Raw genomic sequence first — 24,154 nt, 5'->3', positions numbered from 1 at the left:
TTCCCTTGGGGAAAAAACAAAACAGGGGGTGGGGTGCCCTTGGAGAAGAGAACCAGGTAATCAACTAAAATCAAATGCTTTTGTGCATTCATTAAGATGACCACAGAGCTTGTGTCATTTAATTTGTCAGTGTATTGGGGGAGGGATGGATCAGTCTCTTCACAATATAATGGTGCTTCATGTCTGTAATTATTTCAGAAAAGTCTCAACAAAATGAGAAAAGTCTTAACAAAATAGTTAGCTGGCTATTGACTACAATGTCTGCTTTTCTTTCCCACACTGATTGTCAGGGGGTCTCACCTCCACATGAGAGATGCAAGGTCTCCATTCCCCTTCTGAGAATCTCAAGGCCCCTCCAACCTTATTAACTCAATGGCAACTCTTGAAAATGACCGCGGTTATATTAGTGTTTTAAAAGCTGTCATTTTAAGCTGGGCACTGTAGCTCACACATGTAACCCCAACATTTTGGGAGGCCAAGGTGGGTGGATCACTTGAAGCCAGGAGTCCAAAACCAACCTGGGCAACATGTAGAGACCCTATCTCTACAAAAAAAATTAAAAATTAGCCAAGCATGGCAGCATGCTCCTGTAGTCCCAAGCTACTTGGAAGGCTGAGGCAAGATGATTGCTTGAGCCCAGGATCTTGAGGCTACAGTGAGCTATGATTACACTACTGCACTACAGCCTGGGTGACAGAGCAAAACCCTGTCTCTAAAAAAAAAAAAATGAAATTAAAAAAGAAACCTGTCATTTTGATGTGCAAGGAAGGGGAAAATTTCTCTCCTTTGTTCCTCCAAAACAGAAGAATCCTTACATTTAAATTCTTACATATTAAATTCTGAATCTTTTACTTACAATTATACTAACATGGTTACTTATGATCAGTTATCCTAGCATTTCTAGGCTAACAAGATTATTTTAACACATGGCTGATTTATCAAGATATCAAAATAAAAGTAAAAATAAAATTTAATATGTTATAGTGAATAACTGAAACTGGGTTTTAGCCCTTTTGTTTACTTTTTCTAACAGTTTCATTGAGATATAATTCACATACCATACAATTTACCCATTTTAAGTATAGATTTCAATCATTTTTAGCATATTCAGAGAGCTATATAACCATCATAACCAATTTGAGAACATTCTTATCACCCCCAAAATACTACATACCATTAGCAGTCATTCCCCATTTCCCTGAAATGCATCCCCAGCCCTACGCAACCACTAATGTATCTTCTTTCTGTATATATTGGACTATTCTGGACAATTCATATAAATGGAATCATACAATATGTAATCTTTTGTGAGTGGATTCTTTCACACTTAGTATAGTGTTTTTCAAAGGTCATTCATGTTGCAGTATGCATCAGTTCTTCATCCCTTTTTATGGATGAATAATTTCATTGCATGTACATAGTACATTTACTTTATCCAAAATGATGGACGTTTGCATCATTTCCATTTTTTGGCTATTATAAATAATGCTATTATAAACACCCATATACAAGTTTTTGTGAGCACCAAGGTTTTCATTTCTAATGGGTGATGGGGTCATATGATAAATCTGTTTTAACCTTTTGAGGGTCTGAAAGATGGTCTTCTAAAGTGGCTACAGCATTTCACATTCCCACCTGCAGCATATGAATGTTTCACTTTTTCCACATCCTCATCAACACTTGTTATTTTTTCTGTCCGAATGTAGCCACCCTACTGGGTGTGAAGTGGCATATCGTTGTGATTTTAATTTGTATTTCCCTGAGAGCTAATGATGAGCATCTTTTCATGTGCTTGTTGGTTATTGTATATCTTCTTCGGAGAAATGACTATTCAAATATTTTGCCTATTTTTTAATTGGCCTATTTTTTACTACTGACTTGTAAGAGTTCTTTATGTATACTAGATACAACTCTGTTATCAGATACATGATTTGCAGATATTTCTTCATGTTTTGTGGGTTCTTTTTTCTTGATATGCTTTGAAGCATAAAATTTTTAATTTTAATATATAATTATCTACTTTTTTAGTTTATTGATTGTACTTTGGTGAAATATGTAAGGAACCACTGCCTATTCTAAGGTCATGAAGATTTATGCCTACATTTTTTCCTTCCTTTTTTTTTGAGACAGAGTCCCACTCTGTTGCCTAGGCTGGAGTGCAATGGCGCTATCTCGGCTTACTACAACCTCCGCCTCCCTGTTTCAAGCCATTCTCCAGCCTCAGCCTCCCAAGTAGCTGGAACTACAGGCATGTGCCACCATGCCTGGCTAATGTTTGTATTTTTAGTAGAGACAGGGTTTCATCATGTTGGCCAGGCTTGTCTTGAACTCCTGACCTCAAGTGATCCACCTGCCTTGGCCTCCTAAAGTGCTGGGATTACAGGCATGAGCCACCTATGCCTATGTTTTTTCTAAGAGTTTTATAGTTTTAGCTCTTACATTTAGGTCTATGATTCATTTGAATTATTTTTTTGCATATGGTGTGAGATAGTGTCTCAACTTCATTCTTTCGCATGTTAATTTCCAAATGAGCACCACTGGTTGAAAAGACTATTCTTTCCCCTTTTGAATCCTCTTGTTATTCCTGTCCAAAGTCAAATAAGGGTTTACTTCTGGACCCTTAGGTCTATTCCATTGACCTAGATGTCTATCCCTATTTCAGTACCACATTCTTGACTAATGTAGCTTTGTAGTAAGTTTTGAAATCAGGAAGTGTGAATACAAGAACTTTGCTCTTCTTTTGGTTATTTTGGATCTCTTACATTTCCATATAAATTTTAGAATCAGCTTGTCAGTTCTGCAAAGAAGCTAACTGGGATTTTGATAAGGATTGTGATGAACCTGTAGTTCAATTTTGGCAGCATTGCCATCTTAACAATAGTAAGTCTTCTAATCCCTGATCATGAGATGCATTTCCATTTATTTATGTGATACATTTATTTGATTACTTTCAAGAACGTTTTATAGTTTTATAAGTTTTACAATTATTCTGCTAAATTTGCTCCTAAGTATTTGTTATTCTGATGCTATTGTAAACTATGTCTTTTTTGTCATATTTGCTTTTAGCACTATTAAATACATTAGAAAGCTTTCCATCTTTTTCTATGCTTTAGAACATTTTATTTAATGTACAATCCTTAGTGTTTGGTAAATGTGACTGTAAAACTATTTGGGCCAGGTGCCTTTCTTAGGAAGAATATTTTTCTACCTTCTACCTTGTAAATTAATTATAGGAGTTTATAGAAAATCATCCTTTGCATTTAGATTTTTAAATTTATTGCTATAAGAATTATAATTTTTAAAAAGTCATTTGTATCTATAAGTATGTCCCTTTCTTATTATCAAGGTTATATTTACAAACCTTCTCTTTTTTCCTGATCACAATTGTCAAAAGTTTGTCTATTTCAACAGCATTTTAAAAGAACAAAATTTGCTTTTTTAACTTATCAACAAATTATATTGATCATTACTCTTTTTTTCATAACTTTAATGTTTGCTTTTCTCTTTATTATTTTATTTTTTTCCACATTCTTTGGATTTACCTTGTTCTTTTTCTAGTTTTTAAATTGAAAATATAGTCCATTTATTTTTCATGTTTTCTCATAAGTACATGTAATCCTACAAATTTTCCCCTAATGCTGCTTTGGCTGCATCCCCTACGTTTTGATATGCAGTCCTTTCATTTTTAAACTAAATTTTTAATATGGTTTATTATTTCAATTTTGATTTGCCATTTAATCTAATAATTACTTAGAAGCTGTTATACTCAACATTCCCCATTTAATCTAATAATTACTTAGAAGTTGTTACACTCACATTTCTTTATCATATTTGCTTTTAGCATTATTTTCCATCTTTTACTATGCTTTGAAACATTTTACATAATGAAGAATCCTTGATGTTTGAAAAACTTGACTATAAAACAATTTGGCGAGGTTCCTTTCTTCAGATGGAATATTTTTTAAATTTTAAATTTTTAAATTTCCCAAGTAAATATTTTCTTGTAGTTATCTTTTATTTAAATTTATTTTTCCTTTTTTTTTTTTTTTGACAGTCTTGCTCTGTCGCCCAGGCTGGAGTGTAGCAGTGTGATCTCAGCTCACTGCAATCTCCACCTCCCGGATTCAAGCAATTCTTCTGCCTCAGCCTCACAAGTAGCTAGGAACACAGGCGTGCACCACTGTGCCTGGTTACTTTTTATGTTTTTAGTAGAAATGGGGTCTCACCATGTTGCCAAGCTGGTATTGAACTCCTGACCTCAAGTGATCCAACCACCTTGGCCTCCCAAAGTGCTGGGATTATAGGTGTGAGCCACTACTTCCAGCCTCTCTGTAGCTACCTTTTTAAATTTAATAACTAATTTATTAAATTCTGGTGAGAGACTACATTCTATACGATTTCTATATTTTAAATTTTGTGGAAGATTCTCTTTATAAAATAATTTTGTCATGGTTGTTTGAAAACAGCTGGTATGTTTTACACTTGGTACAAAGTTTTACATATGCCTATTGGAACAAACATGTTCACTGTATTATTTTTTTAATCTGTATGTTAATTTTTTGTTTACTGTATCTGTCCGTTTCTGAAACAGGTGTTATTATACCCCATGGTAATCACAAATTCCTTTATTTCTCCTCATTTTGTTTTATGTGTAACAACTCTGCTGAGTTGTTAGGAATAAAAAAGGTTATAACGCATATTCTTGGGGTAGCATGACTTTGATCTATATGAATTATTCTTGTTTGTTCTATTTAATGTCATTTTCCTTGAATTCATTTTTTCTAATAATAATATTGTTACACCCTCCTTTACAATAGCAGTTGTTTGGCATAAATTTTTCAATCCCTCTTTCAATCATGCTGTTATTTGACTTTAGCATGTCTTATAAACAGCAGTGAGGTGAAGTTCTGAGACAGTTTTAACATAAAACAAAGGTTGCCTTTTAATACAAAATATATAACACATGTACATTTTTTGTGGTTACTGACAACTGTAAACTTTTAACTTCTTTACTATAATATTTTTAATTTACTATGGTTTATGGTTGCTCTTTTTTCTTCTTTATGCCTTTTGTTGGGTTAGAAAATACGTATTTCTATTCTTCTAGAAATTACCAGTAACGTATTTCACCCTTATATGAAAGTTGTCAGAATCAAAATGGAGTCACTCATATTAAAAACCTTGAGAAACAGAGCCAGGGAAAGCCATGAAGCAGGGGTAGCAGGGGTCTCATATACAAATGCCTGATAACAAGAACTATCACAAAAGACTCCAAAAACCATACCCTTACACAACAGCCATCACAACCTTACACACACACACACACACACACACACACACACACACACACACACACAAATGCTTTTGAAAGGGCATCTGTCCAGCAACTGCCTCTCCAATTTCTGACTGGTGCCATCCTTGTAACTAATTTTTGTAGCCAAAGATCTCAAAACAATTTAACTCAAAACAATTATGTAATCTTTCTCATTTTTCCATTAAAAACCTTTGTCTTCCTTTATCTCCCTGAATATGCACATATTTTACCATGGTATGTGAATTCCCTTGCAATGCTCCTTCCCAGATAAATATCATTGTATTTTAGAGAGCCTCTCTCTGGCTGTTATTTCGGTTGACACTCATTACATAACAATATGATTTAGATACAACCTCAATTTTTACTGATTTCTTTATATACCTATATTTCCTTTATCCCATGTCTTCATCTTCCTTGGATTTATATTTTATTTTCCTGGAGTTGTCTGCGGAAGTAAACTTTCTGACTTGTTGCATATTTTGAAAATGCCTTTATTTTGCCTTTTTTCTTATACATTAGTTTGCTTGGATATAGAATTTTAGATTCACAATCATCTTCCTTCAGAATTTTGAAGCTATTATACCATAATCTTCAATAATCCAGTGGTGTCAGTGTTTAGGAATGCAGTTTCCTCCACTGATAGATCTCCACCTGTGTTCTTCTTCAAGAGGACAGAAATGTCTGCTTTACTGATGGCACATGAATAAAAGCAGTTGTCCAGCACTGAATTTATTCCTTCCAAAAATACATCTTTTCTGACATTATTAGAGAGAGCTTTATGGTGAAGATGTTTAGCTTGCCCTCTTAGGCCAACCACCATCTATCTCTTCTCTTTAAAGATACTATCAGCCTTCATTATCACCAAACTTTTAATGACCTACCATGATTATACTTTTGACCTATGCAAACATTCATAACAGTTTTGTTGTAATAGAATTCTACTCTGTTTAATGTTATAAATACAAGGACTAAATCCTTCTTATATTACAATGTTCTAAGTATTTCATTTATATCACACAATCCTAATGTAAAACATAAATACAACAATCAAGTCTCATGAGAATATGTTGAGATTTTTACTGGCATTTTCTAACTAACCTGGATACCACAGTGTCCAAAAGGTCTGGATACATGAGCAGTATATTTATTGTACTTTTTCAGAATAAAAAATTAGACCTTTGCTTTAAACTCTGAGGTACTTCACTTGAAAAGTTTTCTGGAGATTGGAGAAAATCTTAAGGACTATATTATTTTTAAATACAATCAATATATTTTTAAAAATGAAATTATTCCTTTATGTCTTGACTTGTCAGATATCCAGTGTATCTACTATTTGCCTGAGCTCTGTGAATCATTCAGGTATACTTATCCAATCTCTGCTATCTAGAGAATTTCAGTTGTAGTCATTATGACATTTAGCATCAGAAGCACTAGATTCGTGTCTCAGCCCAACTACTTGCTACCACCCTTGTGAGTCTCAATAAGATTCTTAATCTCTCTCAGTCTCAGCTTCCTTTTCTGTAAAATTTAAATCATAACATGTGCCTTGTTTACATTCACTATATAAAATAATATATTCTATATATTTTATATATTATTATATATTATTTATATTTATTATATATTTAGTATATATAATGTTATATATTATATTATATATAATAAATAATATATAAATATGTTATATATACTAAATATATATATAATATATATAAGCACTATGAAGACTCTTAGCCAAAATTATTGTGTTTGGATACAATAATTGGATAACACCATCAGCGGTCTTAAGTGTCAGAAGCTGAAATTCATGAATAGTTTTGGGGAAGATGATTACTTCTGTTTGGGGGCCATTATGTTGCCAAGTCAACCATCACATGTTTCAACATACATATAATTGGAACCCAATTTATTTCTGAAACTAGAATCTGGAAAGGCTGTTAATTATCATTTGAGAAAAGGCAACTCATGTTCAAGACAATAAAGCTCAATTAGCCTTTCCACATCACATACCACTCCAGTTAAGCTGAAAATCTGGAACACCAGTCATCATAAACAAAGGAAAAAATAGGAGAGACTCCAAGGAAATACATCCCCACAGCTTATCAAATGTTGTAAATAAAATAAAACCTAAAGTAGCAAAAACATCTATTTCTTAACAGTATTTTGCTATTTCAAAAAAAGCTTTCATGTACATTATTTCATTTGATCTTCCTGGCAGGTAGGTTTAGCAAATGTTATTTTTTTCACAAATTACAGATGAAACTGAGTTTCAGAGAAGTGATGTTACATTTCTGAAGTCACATACCTGGTAGGCAGAGCTGGCCGTAGGCCTTTGATTACTAATATTAATCTGCTCTCAGAGAAGCTGTCATAAAGCACCTCTGCTAACCAACTGTCTGAACTAATCGACATCCTCCATTCCTTGTGTAGAACATCACCTGCCCCACGTGCTGCTGCCTCATTTGGCCCTTATATCACTGTGAAATACACACTTACCAGGAGTCCATTGTGTCTGCTCCCAAAGATTGTTTGTTTGTTTGTTTTGAGACAGAATTTCGGTCTTGTCACCCAGGCTGGAGAGCAATGGCACAATGTCGGCTCACTGCAATCTCCGCCTCCTGGGTTCAAGCGATTCTCCTGCCTCAGCCTCCTGAGTAGCTGGGATTACAGGTGCCTGCCACCACACCTAGCTAATTTTTGTATTTTTAGTAGAAACGGGGTTTCACCATGTTGGTCAGGCTGGTCTCGAACTCCTGACCTCAAGTGATCCACCCACCTTGGTCTCCCAAAGTGCTGGGATTACAGGCATGAGCCACCGCACCTGGCCCCAAAGATGTTAATGCTAGTTTTACATCCAATTGTAACTGCATATTAAAAGATAATGAAACTGATTAAATGAATGAAAAAAAAAGATGGTTGTCACTTCTAGGACACATAAATTGACTACTTTGGAAAAATAAATAAAAGCAAATTGCTAAAGAGGACTGTGGTCAAATAAGATGCAAATTAGATAAATATAAATATTGGTGAAAAATAATCATAAAAACCTAAGTGGATTTTGCCATGATTGCTTAAAAATATCATTAGGTTCTCATTTTATTTTAAATAAAAACAAGACACTGTACCAAATATATTATAGCTAGAATTTATAAAAAAGAGACACTAGAACTCTAATCACTAAGTAATCAAAAGAAAACTTAGCCCAACATCAAAAGATGAACAGGTTACACATTTTAATAAAATATAAAACATAAGATATCAATCATTTTATGAATATTTGCATTAACTGACTTTTCAATTAATTCTTAATAGTTACTCTTCTAACAATTCAATAATATCAGATAAAAGGGTGTCTATTATAATACAGTCTCCAGATTCCTCCTCACAAATGATAAGATCCCAAGAATCTTGTTGGTGGGAAGAGAGCCCTACTCAAAACTTGCTCTACTATAACTTAAAGTAAAATATAATGTAAAATGTTTTCACTATTATTGTTGCCATTATTTGATATCGGAAACTCTAGCATACAAAGGCCTCTATTCTGATATGGGCAGGAGGTTGAGGGAGGCAGTTAAATTTCTCTGCAGGTTCAAGTACCAGCAAATTTTAAGCTTTGCCTGGTGAGTGGTTTTGTTGTACAATAAACAAGAAGAGGAGGAGGGGCCAGCAACAAGGGAGCAGGAGGGGGCTCAAGAGAAAGAAGGCTGTTTCCTTGTGATGGAAATAGCCAGGGGCAATGCTGCCTAACACTGAACTTTAAGGTGATCCCCATTTTTGCAGTGCTATGGCCTCTTAGGTTATCTCCAATTTTTTTAAAAGTGCTACACAAAATAACCCTGTGCTAATAATGTTTTGGGAAATAAGAAAGGAGGAGGGATGATTCATTTTGGGGGCTAAGAAATCAACCACAATAATAATTTAAAGTAGTATTACATTAGGTAGTCAGGCAGACATGAGCAGGGTAGGAGAGACGCCCCCCTAGGAATATTAGGCAACCATTAGGTGATAGTCAGGTGGTTGTTAACTGTCTCTCCAAAACACTAATGGGTTGCAGCCAGCACCAGAGAAACGCAGTCTCCCAATAGATGGAAAAAACTGAAACTGGTTATCAGCAGCTTTCCAATAAGATCTCAGGAATTGAGTGAGTGGTCTCAAGCATGTGCATTAAGAGCCAAAATGGCAGAGTTTAACTGGTATATGACCTTCCTGTAGGAACACTCAACTGGTAAGGGAAGAATGCCTCACCTGAGCATGCATACAACTCCAGTAAACACACTGCGCATGTGGTCCCTCCCATGTGCTAGCAGGCCACTGTGCATGCTCACTCCAAAGGAAGAATCAGGGGAGAAGGGACAGAAGATGCTGGAACATACAAAACTGTAGGTCAAAGGTCAAACTGGGCACTTGACTCTCTCACACCACCTGCTTGGCCCTCTTCTAAGTGTACTTTACTTCCTCTCATTCCTACTTGAAACTTTTTAATAAACTTTCATTCCTGCTTAAAACTTGCCTCAGTCTCTCACTCTGCCTTATGGCCTGCCTCAGTTGAATTTTCTGTTCTTAGAAGGCAAGAACTGAAGTTGCTGCAGACCTGTATAAAGTAGGCACCACTAACAGTAATGACACACGATTCTTTTGGGAAACCACTGTGGCCAGTGGTGCCTCTGCCTGAGTTTCACTTGTGACTGCTGGGCTGGCTCCACCCCCTCAGCCTGGCAGGCTGTGCTCAGCTTCACTGTCGGCCCAGATCCCATGCCCACTGGGGACAAGCCAGGTGCAGAGTGGCAAGGGGTGTGTGAGTGAACAAGTGTAGGGTCCAGCCATGATGCACAGCCAGGCATGCCAGCTGCTGCAGTGGGGCGGGTAGCTCCAGGCACCAGCACAGGCCTGAGTTCTGTGAGGGGCTGTAGCTAGACCAGGCACCAGCATCTGGACAGGGGGAAAGCAGTGGTGCCCAAAAACTCAGAGACACCAGCAACAGAGGAGCCCCAAGGGGGTGTTACAGTGTGTCACAGCTCTGACTCAGAGAGTCCTGGGGTCTGGGTCCCCAGAAGGGTCACAGTTCTTGTCTTGTTCCGGCAAATGGGAACGTGTCACAGCTGGCAGCTTGGTGGGCCAGCCAGGAACATGTTTCAGCTCATTTGTGTTATAGCTTATTCAGTCCCGCTGCCCCACTCTGGCGCGTGATGGCTCCTGGGCTGGCCTGGCCCCACCACCACTTCCCAACACATGGGACAGCCACCCAGCACTGGCATAGGGTGGGAGGGATACAGCGTTACAACTCCTTTCACATCCGGGCAGGCTCCAGGTTCATGTCCTGTGTCCAAGAGGAATGAGGTTATGCAAACAACCAGAGAGTGAGCAAGGTGGAGCAGAGTTTTATTGAGTGACAAAACAGCTGCTGACACCAGAGGGGACCTGAAGTGGGTAGCCCCTACCCAAAGGCAGGTAGTTCCAACATGTCGCTGAGTCTGGTGTTTTTATGGGCTCAGAATAGGGGAGTGTGTGCTGATTGGCCCATGGGCTGGCCTGGAAAAAGCACCCTTCAATTAGCTAAATTCAATTAGTATCAAGAAAGTTCTCACTTCAGGTTGTGGACCCTACCTGGCACTGGCAGCCCAGTTTTCAGGTTCTAAGCAGTCTTTGCCTTTAAGGGAGGAGACAACCCCTCATGTTGTCTTATGCTCAATTTCTGCCTCCAAAGAAAGAACAAGTAAAAACTAAAAGGCAGAAATGAAATCCACACGCAGACAGCCCATGCCACACCCTGGGCCTGGTAGTTAAAGATCGACCCCTGACCTAATCGGTTATATTATTTATAGATTACAGACATTGTATAGAAAAGCACTGCAAAAATCCATGTCCTGTTCTGTTCCATTCTAATTACCAGTGCATGCAGTCCCCAGTCACATACCCTCTGCTTGCTCAATGGATCAAGACCTTCTCATGTGGACCCCCTCAGAGTTGTGAGCCCTTAAAAGGAACAGGAATTGCTCACTCAGGGAGCTTGGTTGTTGGAGACGTGAGTCTTGCTGAAGCTCCCAGCTGAATAAAGCCCTTCCTTCTTTAACTCGGTGTTGGAGGGGTTTTGTCTGCGGTTTGTCCTGCTACACCTTAAACATCAGGTTTCACCGAGGACCTGCCCCTGTCTGCCTAGGAATTTGGCTGTCTCCTGCTGCTATCAGTAGGAGATAACCAGGAGAATGCAACCCTCTTGGGAATCTTTGATAATCTTAGACAGGGAACAGGACATTCCAGAGTTACATGGGATGAGACTTGAATCCATTTGTTTTCTTTTCTTTTTTGTTTGAGACAGGGTTGTGCTATGTTGCCAGACTGGAGTGCAGTAGTATAATCACAGCTCCTCTTGGGCTCAAACAATCCTCCTGCCTCAGCCTCCTGAGTAGCTGGGATTAGAGGCATGTGACCCACCACAGCTGGCTGACGTTTTTACTTCTTATGGAATCAGAAGTCTCACTTTGTTGCCCAGGCTGGTCTCAAACTCCTGGGCTGAAGCAATCTTCCTGCCTCGGCCTCCCAAATGCTGGGATTACAGGCCTGAGCCACCGTGCCTGGTAGAATCCATTTATTAACAGAAGGAGAAAATGGAAAGACAATCCCAGAAGACACAGTACTTGGGTATGTCTAGATTACATGTTTATGAAAATGAACAGACTGTCCCTGTGTTTATTCAAAGGCAAATTAGGACAAAGCCTGCACAAACATTCGTATTGTGCCTCCCTTAGAATTAAAGCAAAGTTTCCAAATTTAATTGTGCAAGGCCTTGACTGTGCTGAAGTGTTTATCTGTAAAAATACAGTAATAAAAAAGAGCTTACATGTCTGTGAACATATGAATTTAGAGAGAATATTCTCTTCAGTTAGTTATTTTCATTCCAGAGCTTTTAAAATTGAGTATCATAATTATTACTCAGTATAATTGTGATTAGCTAATACTAAAATTCCACTGAGAAAAAAATGCAAAATGCTTACATATTTAGGTTTCTTTGATCATGGGCTTTGAGTTTTTTCATAATTTCATTTAAATGTGATATGATTCATTTAATTTAACTTAATTTATTTATTTATTCTCTGCCTTATTCCAGAATAGATATAAGTCTACTTACAAAAACAAGGAGAACAGAAAACTAGACACTTACAAAGAGATTAGTAAAGTTAAAAAGAGAACAGTTTCTCAGGAGTAATACAATTGTTCTTACATCGAAAAGCAGTTAGGCATTTCTCTGAGTATCCTTATAAATAGACACCATGATATAAAAACACACATCCTTGACAACATTCCCAAGAGACAGACGACAATGAGTGTCATTTGTGCTGTTTCCCTCCCTGTCTCTCAGCCTGGGCTGTTGACAGCTCAGACTGATGATATCACATTGTCATGCTGATTGCATGACAATTCAGCAAAACCAGTTCTCATGGGGATAAGGGGTAGCAGAGGCTAATTGAAATGCAGTACACATTCTCAGTTTCTCTGTGGATCTGATTTGATCCAGGGGTGAACTATAAACTGCCTGGAGTGATATCCCCTGTATACTGTTTCAATCAAACTATCGATAAATATAGGGCGGCAGTAGTACTGCTGGGATAATGACACTATAAACCAAAAATAAAATGTGAATGCCCCACAACCATTTGAATAGACTTCCTATAATCTGAAAGACTGGTTCAGGCCATGATTCGGGGGGTGGGGAGGGGATCAGACATGCCTCATTATGTCCTCCTCCCTTTTGAATTCAGGAAAAGCCAACCAGCATTTAACATTAACAGGACCTTAAGTCTGATAAACATTTATAATTTATTCTCTCTGAAGCCTGCTACCTGGAAGCTTCATCTGGATGATAAAACTTTAGTCTCCACCACCTCTTATCTTAACCTAGATACTCCTTTCTATTGACAATAACTTTTTCAACCAATTGCCAACCCAAAAAATTTTTAATCTACCTATAACTTAAAAGCTCCACCCCATTCCACATCCCACCTCTACTTCAAGTTGCCCTGCCTTTCTGGACCAAACCATCATACATCTTAAATGTACTTGATTGATGTCTCATATCTCCCTAAGATGTATAAAACCAAGCTGCACCCCGACCACTTTGGGCACATGTTCTCAGGATCTCCTGAAAGCTGAATCATGGGCCATGGTCACTCATATTTGGCTCAGTTTAAATCTCTTCAAATATTTTATAGAGTTTGACTCTTTTTGTCAACAACACCATAGGTTCAAATGCCTAACTTTGCAAATGGGTAGTGACTAAATCCAGGAAGGTCCCTGCTGTCAAGCATTCACCTCTTACTTGCTGGTTCACGCAGGGGTCTAGAAGGCCCAAAGAGAGGAATCTGGTGTTGGGGAGGTTGAGCAATAGCTATTTCCCAACCAGGATGAAACTATTATTTTTATTTATTTATTTATTTATTTATTTATTTATTTATTTATTTATTTATTTTTTGAGATGGAGCCTTGCTCTGCTGCCCAGGCTGGAGTGCAGTGGCGCAATCTCAGCTCACTGCAAGCTCCGCCTCCTGGGTTCACGCCATTCTCCTGCCTCAGCCTCCAGAGTAGCTGGGACTACAGGCACCCACCACCATGCCCGGCTAATTTTCTGTATTTTTAGTAACAACAGGGTTTCACCGTGTTAGCCAGGATGGTCTCAATTTCCTGACCTTGTGATCCACCCTCCTCAGCCTCCCAAAGTGCTGGGAATACAGGCGTGAGCCACCACACCCAGCCAAAATTATTTTAATAATATAACAGCTAATATGGACACAGTCATATATGCCAGCTGATGTCAACTCTGCAACACATAACCAAACTACAAGTCATTTGATTTGAAGGTTTTTAAACTTGCGCTTCAGGGACTCTATTGCTAGTTTCGTGGTAAAAATCCAGGTGCCTTGTTTGCAAGGCAGACAATAAACAATGCTAAATTTGATCAAGTCTTCCCTTTAATATGCCTGTAGGGCACTATCTGTCCTCGCTGTTGTTTATTAAATAGATGTGATAAGCCCAAATTAGTTAATGAACATCTGCCCTGCCATGTGGCCTCTGAATGTTGAGGAGACACATATACTGTCAGTGTGTATACAGTGCATCCTCCTACACCCCACCCTGAGCTGGCCCAACTCTCTGGAATCAAGGTTAGGGTAGAGAGTATGATCCAAGCCATATACAAATTCAACAGAGAGCACTAAGAGAGTGCTTATCCAGCTTCTCAGTGTCCTGGGATTGCATTCAGACAACAGTGCTCTTTAGGCTAGGGTTAGGTTCAACTTCACTTAACTGAAAATTCAAAGAGAAGAGGTTTAAACACATGGGGTTTCTTCTCTCATATATAACAAGCCCATAAACAGCAGAGCCCCAGACTCCAACTACTATTCTGCCCCACCAGCTGCAGCACATCCATATAGCAAGGTTACTTCATGGTCCAAGGCAGCTGTCAGACACCCAGCATCGTGTCGGCATTCCAGGAAGCAGGAAGGAGTAAGAAAGACCAGGCCAGGTGCAGTGGCTCACGCCTATAATCCCAGCACTTTGGGAGGCCAAGGCAGGTGGATCACGAGGTCAGGAGATTGAGACCATCCTGGCTAACACAGTGAAACTCCATCTCTACTAAAAATAGAAAAAAAATTAGCCGGGCATGGTGGCGGGTGCCTGCAGTCCCAGCTAATCGGAAGGCTGAGTCAGGAGAATGCCGTGAACCCAGCAGGCGGAGCTTGTAGTGAGCCAAGATCGCACCACAGCACTCCAGCCTGGGCAACAAGGCGAGACTCCATCTCACAAAAAAAAAAAAAGAAGACCAAAACAGGCACTTGTCCCAACTGAGTCAGCTTCCTTTAAGCAATTGCTATGGTTTGAATATTTTTTTTGTCCTCTCCAAAACTCATATTGAAACTTAATCCCCAGTGTGGCAGTACTGAGAGGTGGAGCCTTTAAGAGGTGACGGGGTCATGGGAGTTCTGCCCTCATGAATGGATTAATCTATTTGTGGATTTAAGAATTAATGGGATAATGGATTAATGGATTATCATGGGAATGGGACTGGTGACTTTATAAGAAGAGGAAGAAAAACCTGAGCTAGCATGCTCAGTTCTATCACCATGTGATGCCATGTGCCACCTCAGGACCCTTCAGAGAGTCCCTACCAGCAAGAAGACCCTCACCAGATGTGGCCCCTTGACGTTGGACTTCTTAGCCTCTATAACTGTAAGAAATAAATTCCTTCTCTTTGTAAATCACCCAGTTTCCAGTATACAGAAAATGAAGTAACACAGCAATCTTTTTGGATAACCCATTCAATACGTCTGCCTACATCCCATTGGCTACGCTTCGCAAGGAAAGCTGTGAAACATAGTACAGTCTTTTAGCTGGGCACACTGCAGCCCAGAATAAAATCAGGATTCTGTTTTACTAAGAAAAAAGGAGAGAATGGATATTAGCTGGCAACCCACAATCTCCACCACAAACCAATTCCGGTGAATCAAATAGCAAAACAACAAAGAATGGCAACTACATGATTTATTATTTATGCTGAACTAACCCAAGTCAGAAGATCAACCAAAAGTTCTACAGCACCAAATCTTTCTTGAGAAAAAAGGTATAAATTTAACTTTTTAAAATAAAGTGCAAATTATGTCCTTGGTGACTTCACCCTTTGACTTGGCACAAACTCTTCCCAAAATGTCCCCTAAGGCGGAACAATCTAGATCACACTTGGCTCCACCTTTACTATTTTCTTAATTTAATTATAGTTTTTCTCATCATAATTCCATTACATAAGGAAGGAATCCCACAACCTCAGTAATCAGAAGTGAAGTCTCTATAAATCAGCCTTCATGAGAGAGAAAATAAGCTAGGAGGCTGGGCTCAGTCGCTCACACCTGTAATCCCAGCACTTTGGGAGGTTAAAGCAGGAGGATCTTTTGAGGCCAGAGTTCAAGACCAGCTTGGATAACATAGTGAGATCCCATCTCTAAAGAAAAAAGTAACCAAGCACAGTGGCACACACCTGTAGTTCTAGCTGCTCGGGACGCTGAGGTGGAAGGATCACTTGAGCCCAGGAGTTCAAGATCACAGTGAGTTATTATTGTATCACTGCACTCCAGCCTGGATGGCAGAGTGAGACCCTATCTCTAAATATATACACACATATACACACATATATATACAAGCTAGAAATTCAGATTTTTCTTAAAACAGAAATGTGGATTTTTATACGAAAAATGACAGCTAATTTACTTTTTAAAAAAACAATGTGTGAGCCTCTATTTGACCAAGACCTAAACTCTACTTGGTTAAGCGTCCACTATACTCTTGACGTTCCTCACTTTTGTTGTCATAGGGATGCAATTCTTTCCACAGAAAATCTTGCCTGCCTTTTTTCCCCTGTTCTTTCTCCCCTTTTTCCTCCCCTTTCTTTCCATTTATCTTCTTTCTTTCATCTATCTGTACCAAGATAATTTTCCTTCCAACCTTGTTACCCATTCCTTCTACATACTTCTTTCCTGAAATCCTCCTCTGATCAATACTTCCCTTTCAACATCTAGTTTTATTATCCAACTATAGATTCTCTTCCAAAGCCATTCTTACATTCTAAAGTCCATTTGTTTATTTTCTTCCCCCCTTAACTCTCAAAAAACTCTGAGCTAAATAAAATGCATAAAAGCATCTATAATACCTTCTCTAAATCTACAGCAAGAGGCTATAAACCAAATGCCATCAGCAGTTAGTCAGGCAATATTCTTGACAATCAACAGTGACAACTGCAATGGCAATTGATACTTAGCTTCCCTGTAGAAGAACCAATAGGACATAGTAGTTATTGTGACAAATTCAAGAACCCATCCCTTATCTAAGGTACAGCAATTGCTACCAGCTCTTCTTAATTTTTTTAAATATAAGCTGGAAGGTCAGATTTTTTCTTAAAAGAAGAAATAAATCTGAATTTTCATATGAAATATACAATTAATTCACCTTTCTAAAAACAATGGTAGACCTATATTTTCAACCTTTGATTTATAGCACATATTGAATTATTCTCTAATTGATTCAAACATACATACCTCATCACAAAACCTGGAGGAGTGCTAAGCATATTGTAGGCCCTCAATAAAAGTTGACTGATGCCGTAACTGAGTCAATGAACTTATTCATACCCTCCACTTAGGGAGGAATTTCTGGACTGTTTCAGTGCTTGGGTAAGGTTAAGAAATATTACATTGAGTATGATGAAAATAAGGGAGATACAATGACTTTTTTCTTTCTAACCAATTAAAACACTATGGTTTTATATTCATTTGTTATCAACTAAACCCTGTGATTATGATAAACTAGTTTTAGTATACCGCACACCAGCTTTAGTGCCTTCTTTATTCATGAATGACTATAGGCCTCTACTCAGTAACCACTGAAACTGTATTGTATTGGTCCATGTCTTGCATGTCACCAATCGGCCAGACTTATTCATTCTTTCCCTGTGAAATTACCACTAAATGTAATGACTTGAATGGTATGCTAACCTCCATAAGGGAATTATAACATGAGAAAAAAAAAAAAAAACATGAAATTTGGAAGCAGACAAACCTGAGTTCAAATCCTAGCTATGACACTTGCTGTATATTCTTAAGCAAGTAATAAATTTCTTAGGGGTCTCATTTTTCTCATCTGTAAAATGGGACCATAAACTCCGCTTACAAAGCTGTTATAAAGAGTAAATAAATAATACAAAATGCTTGGCAGTTTTCCTGGCCCACAGTGGAGAATACAAAATATCAGTAGCTTACTTAGTGTGTATCCCTTTGCTTACTTAGTGTGTATCTCAGTTCAGAATGTTTTCTCTTTTTAGCTATAAAGTGGGTCAACTCATATTTACCTAGTATTCACAGTATTTTAACTTCCTATATAGCACTTGGAAACACTAAGAAAATTTGCCAGGTTTCAATTATAAAAGTGAGTAGATGGGCAAACTAATATAACAAAAACACAATTACACAATTTACAGGTTGGTTCATTTCCTAGACATAAAACAATCCAAAGATTCCTTGCTATAAAACAACACTAATACACACTTCTAAAAGTGCTCTAAAGTGAAGGTTTTTAGTACAATAACAAACGTACACCACCAGTAGATAAAAAATTTGTGCATATGTGTGTGCGCACATGGACACACACACACACACACACCACTGGTGGATAAAGGGTCATCACTCTAAAAAAGTTAGTTTTTTCCCTTAGTATCAGATATATTCACAATTCAAGGTTTAATTTCATGACAGATGCCAAAGAGAAATTTATTCTTACATTCAAAATACATGTATTGAAACTTTGCTTTCAACTTAGATGAAGTTACAGGGACTTAATTTACTCTTCCATCTAAAACAACAAAATCACAGGACAAAATATAAGAAACAATAGTTTTTCAAGACACTCCACATCAAACAAAGGACAGTGATTCCTGAAGGATGGGAAACAAATAAGTTGAGCCCTGCAACTGGCCCATCTTTCTGCCTTGAAAGAGTGTTCCAGGCTGGAGCACAGAAAAGGTGTCTTAGTCTGTTTCGTGTTACTATAACAGAATGCCACAAACTGGGTCATTTATTTTATAAAGGAATTCATTTCTCACAGTTCTGGATGCTGGCAAGTCCAAGGTGAAGGGCTTGCATGTGGTGAAGACTTTTTGCTGCATCATCCCACAATAGAAGGCAGAAGGGCAAGACAGAATGTATACAGACTTTTTAGTGATAAATTCTGTCTTTAAATTGTATCTTTCCTAACTTATTTTACTGTAAGAAGCTAAAAGTAGCCATGTGCAGCATGGAGGACTTGCTGTTTAGATATGTCTTCTTTTTTTTTTTTTTTTTTTTGAGGCGGAGTCTCGCTCTGTCGCCCGGGCTGGAGTGCAGTGGCCCGATCTCACTGCAAGCTCCGCCTCCCGGGTTTAGTTTTTGTATTTTTAGTAGAGACGGGGTTTCACCGTGTTAGCCAGGATGGTCTCGATCTCCTGACCTCGTGATTCACTAGGTATCCTACTTCATCACTCGTAACTTCCACCTTTCATAAAGCCTTCGGGCAGGGACACTGTTCAGCCCGGTTACTTGCTACTTTATAACAAGGGTGGCCTTTGCTCTAGTTTCCAATACCTTGTTCTTCACTTCCATCTGAAACCTCATCAGAACGGCCTTTACTGTCCATATTTCTTTCATTATTGTGGTCACAACCACCTAAGTAATCTCTAAGAAGTTCCAGACTTTCGCTCCTCTTCCCTGTTTTTGAGCCCTCATCAGAACTGCCCTTAATGCACCATTCACAGCAATCCAAGCTTTTCTACCTTGCTATACCAAATTCTTCTAGCCTCTATCCATTATCCAGTTCCTAAGCCACTTCCACATTTGTGGGTATTTGTTATAGCAACAGCCCTACTTCTCAGTACCAATCTTCTGTCTTAGTCCATTTTATGTTGCTATAACTGAATACCACAGATTCAGCAGTTTATAAAGAAAAGAAACTCATTTCTCACAGTTCTGGAAACTGGGAAGTCCAAGGTCAAGAAGAGTACATCTGGTGAGGGCCTTCTTGCTGAGTCATTCCATGGCAGAAGGCAGAAGGGCAAGAGAGCACACAGGGGAAGGGAGCAAAACTCATCCTTTTATCAGGAACTTGCTCCTGCAATAACTAACCCAATCCCATAACAACAACATTAATTCTTTCATGAGGCCAGAGCTAATGCCCTAATCATGACCTAATAATCATCCTCATGACCTAATCATCCCTTGAAAGTCCCAACTCTCAATATTGTTACATTGGAGATTAAGCTTCTAACACACAAACTTTGGGGAACACATTCTAGTCACATCAGAGAGGGAACACAGGCAGACTCCCAGCAGACGCCGTAAGTAGAAAAAGTGGAGTGCAAAAATATTAGAGCAGCTAGAGTTTGCAAACAGAATATAAGAGAGGAGAGGGCTTCACAGAGAGGGAACACTGGAAAGTTCTTTAGTCCTCCCCATGTATTCAGCAGAATACTAATGTAAGGAACGAATGTAAGGAAACTGTGAAGCCCAGGAAATAACCACCTAAAAGATGTAGGGGAATCAGTATGCAATATGCACAGTCTGGGAATAGTACCTCTGTATATCTCACACTGGTCCTGCTTCTCTAGTCGAACACATACATACATATATAAAGAAACTTGTTACAGGGAATTGGCTTATGCAGTTATGAGGGCTGGTTAAGCAGCTTCTGTAAGGCTGTGTCTCTGCATCTGATATAGAGCCCATAGGGAAGGAAGTCAGTAAGGGAATGTCAGGAAAAGACTATCGCAAGCAAGCTGAAACCCTGTAATCATGAGCTAGAACTCCATGAGGATAGACTGAAATCCATGTCTTTTCTTGTTGCCTTTGACTTCGGTGCAATGGTAATTTCTTTTTTTCTTTGAGACAGGCTCTGGTTCTGTCAACAAGGCTAGAGCACGGTGGCACTTATCTCGGCTCAGACTCAAGATATCCTCCCACCTCAGCCCACTGAGTAGCTGGGAATACTGGTTCATGCCACCATGCCTGGCTAATTTTTTGTATTTTTTATAGATCGGGGTTTCACCATGTTGCCCATCCTGGTATCAAACTCCTGAGCTCAAGTGATCTGCCTGCCTCAGCCTCCCAAAGTGCTGAGATTACAGGTGTGAGCCACCACGCCTGGCCAGGGCTCTTTTTTATGGAACTAAAAACACATACCTGGCTCATGAGTAAGGAAAAAGTGAAGAAAAATCCAGAGAAGGTAGCACAGTTGTAGGCTCAGACACTGTTCATGCCATTGAGGTGAGTCAGCTACAAAAGTGCTTCTTTCCTTCCAGCTTCCAAATTGTGAAAGATGAGTTCTTGTGACCCACCCAATCTGTAAACACACAAGAAAGGAAAGTCTGTGAAATGTAGTTTAGCTTACCCAAGTTTTCGTATTATAAAGCCATCATATAGAGAGAGAAAAAAGAAAGAAAAAAACAACAACAGAGCATCAGTGAACTATGAACAACTTTAGCCTTAAATATGTGTAACTGGAGTTTCCAAAGTAGAGGAGAGAAGAGTGGGACAGAAAAATTCTAAGGAATAATGGAGAAAAATTTTCAAAATTTGATGAAAATTATAACTCTGAGATCCAAGAAGCTTAATGACCCTTAAACACAGGAAACACAAAATCTCTCACCAAGGCACAAATAATCAAATTGCTCAAATTGTTCAAAACTAGTGATAAAGGCAAAAATCTTAAAAACAGTCGGAGAAAAAAAAAAATTTTACATATGAGGGACCAAAGATAAAATGACAGCAGATTTCTCATTGTTTACAGACAATGTAGCAAGACGACAGTGGAGCCACAACTTTAAAGTTCTGAAAGAAAAAAAAAAAATAGGCCAGGCATGAATGGTGCAAGCCTGTAATCCTAACACTTTGGGAGTTCAACAGGGAAGGATCACTTAAGCCTGGAGTTTGAGATCAGCCTGGGCAACCAACCTAGCAAACCCCATTTCTATTAGAAAACAACAACAATTGTCAACATAGAATCCTATACCCAACAAAACCAGTCTTTCGAAAATGAAGGTTAAATAAAAATATTTCATACATGCAAAAACTGAAAGAATTTATCACATTCAGACCCACACTACAAAAAATAACAAAGGAAGTTCTGCCAGCAGAAAGAAAATAATACCAGATAAAAATATGGATCTACACAAAAAATGAAAAGCATTAGAAATGGTAACTTTTTGGGTACATTTTTATTAAACCTCTTTAAAAGATAATTAACCATTTTAAAGAAAATAAGAATGATGTAGTACAAAAATAAAATGTATAACAACACAAAAGGCTGGGAGGAAAGAAGTAGATGTACATGTTTGTTAAGTTCTAATACTGTATGTAAAGTGGTACAAAATACATGTACTAAACACATCCTATGAACGGGCATTTTTGGGCCCTAGTTACAATGATGAAAACAATTTATCCCCTCTCCTTGAGGAATTTACCTCCTCCTGTACTCTCTCAGGAAGCTTAATCCGCTTTTATATTGAGCAGAAAAACTGTGGGGTAAGACCTCTTTTTAAAGTGACCTTCTTTTAAATGTTTCAGTTCTACACCGGCAATGCTTCATGGAGCAAATGACCTAAGATGCAGCCACTATTTTAATGTTAAAGAAATATGTGCCTGTAGATAAGATATATTGTTATATACTACCATTAAAGTTCATTCTATGGTGACAAGAAAGGACTGAAAATTCCACTTCCAGGTCAACTGAGATTACAAACAACATCTAAGCAAAAGTCCCCAAGTTCATTCGCAATGAAGTTCTACAATTAATAATACTCAAACACATTTTCTAAACTTATTTCAATAAGATTGAAATTACTCCCATTTAAACAGATGTGATTCTAAGAATGTCTATTTTTAGATGGGAGTTGCATAAGTTGCCAGAAATGGATCTGGCAATGTCAAGGTTATGTCTCACTGAAAAATAGACGTAATTTAACCTTTATGGGGGGAAATATGCTATCCCACATCTACTCTGGAGCAGATGGATACACAAGTATGAATGTAGGGAGAGAGTGGCAACGGGTGGGCCTTTTTGCTTCAAGCACCCCACCATGTACGTACTTGTCCTTTCCTAAGGGGGTAATATATATAAATCTTGTGGCAGCAGAGGGGTTTTATTTCTGTTATTTATTCTGTATCTACCTTTCCTGGACTATTCCAGTGTAATCAAGTTGCATAAACTGACTGACACCATTCCAAGAAAAATTTTATTGTAATGAACCAAAGTGACTAGGGCTGTAATGAGATTTCACAAGAGCACAGGATCACAGGAAATGAAAAGGGAAACACCAGAAAAATGTATAATGTTCTAGCAACTGCCCCAACCTCACATCAGAATCAGTCACTTCCAAGCATTCTCATTGTACAACTCCTAGAAAAGGCTTTGAACTATAAAGCTTCATCTTCTGTGACATACACTCTAGTAAGTGCTTGTGATATATTTTCTGACGCATTCATTACAAAATCCTTTGAGGTATAAATGATGATGTCCTTTTCACAGAAGACTGAGACTTAGAGAGGTAAAGTTTTCACAGCTATTCATGGCTGGACAAGAATATGATGCCAGATCTAACTCTCAAGCCTAGACCCTTACATTCTATTCAAAGCATAAATAAGCCATTGGATCCAGGTATATTCAAATCACACATTGGACCATAAGCCACTACTGCCCTAGAAGTCCACAAGGAAGATAAATTCTCAAGTGTCAGTGGTGAAGGAAAGAAAAATACCATGATTGCAGGTCAAGCTTATGACTGAAACCCCAACACAGAGCTGTTAGGAAGGCTGGGTTGGAATATCAAGCCAAGGATTGGAGGCCTCTGAAGCCAAATCCCTCCCCTAACCCCAACTTAACTCGTAGGACCAGCTGGCTCTACGGGAGGTGGGAAATGGAAAAGATGAGAAAGCTCCAAGCCACAGGAGATAAAAGGGAGAAAAGGGCCGGGCGCGGTGGCTCAAGCCTGTAATCCCAGCACTTTGGGAGGCTGAGACGGGCGGATCACGAGGTCAGGAGATCGAGACCATCCTGGCTAACACTGTGAAACCCCGTCTCTACTAAAAAATACAAAAAAACTAGCCGGGCAAGGTGGCGGGCGCCTGTAGTCCCAGCTACTCGGGAGACTGAGGGAGGAGAATGGCGTGAACCCGGGAGGCGGAGCTTGCAGTGAGCTGAGATCCAGCCACTGCACTCCAGCCCGGCAACAGAGCGAGACTCTGTCTCAAAAAAAAAAAAAAAAAAAAAAAAAAAAAAAAA

At 38.6% G+C, this 24,154-nt stretch overlaps 1 long non-coding RNA gene across 2 annotated transcripts in view; it reads right to left on the bottom strand.

The window, feature by feature from the left end:
• Nucleotides 1-24,154, bottom strand: part of LOC111555464 — a 128,393-nt gene that overhangs the window by 98,836 nt on the left and 5,403 nt on the right. For both annotated transcript variants that reach the window (XR_002735538.1, XR_002735539.1), the window contains exon 2: nt 21,058-21,217. This is a non-coding gene — a long non-coding RNA (uncharacterized LOC111555464). The remainder of the gene's footprint in view (nt 1-21,057; nt 21,218-24,154) is intronic.

This window comes from Piliocolobus tephrosceles, chromosome 2, assembly GCF_002776525.5.
Source record: "Piliocolobus tephrosceles isolate RC106 chromosome 2, ASM277652v3, whole genome shotgun sequence".
Lineage (NCBI taxonomy): Eukaryota > Metazoa > Chordata > Mammalia > Primates > Cercopithecidae > Piliocolobus > Piliocolobus tephrosceles.
The sequence above is the reverse complement of the archived record's forward strand: the minus strand, read 5'-3'. Positions and strand labels throughout refer to the sequence as shown.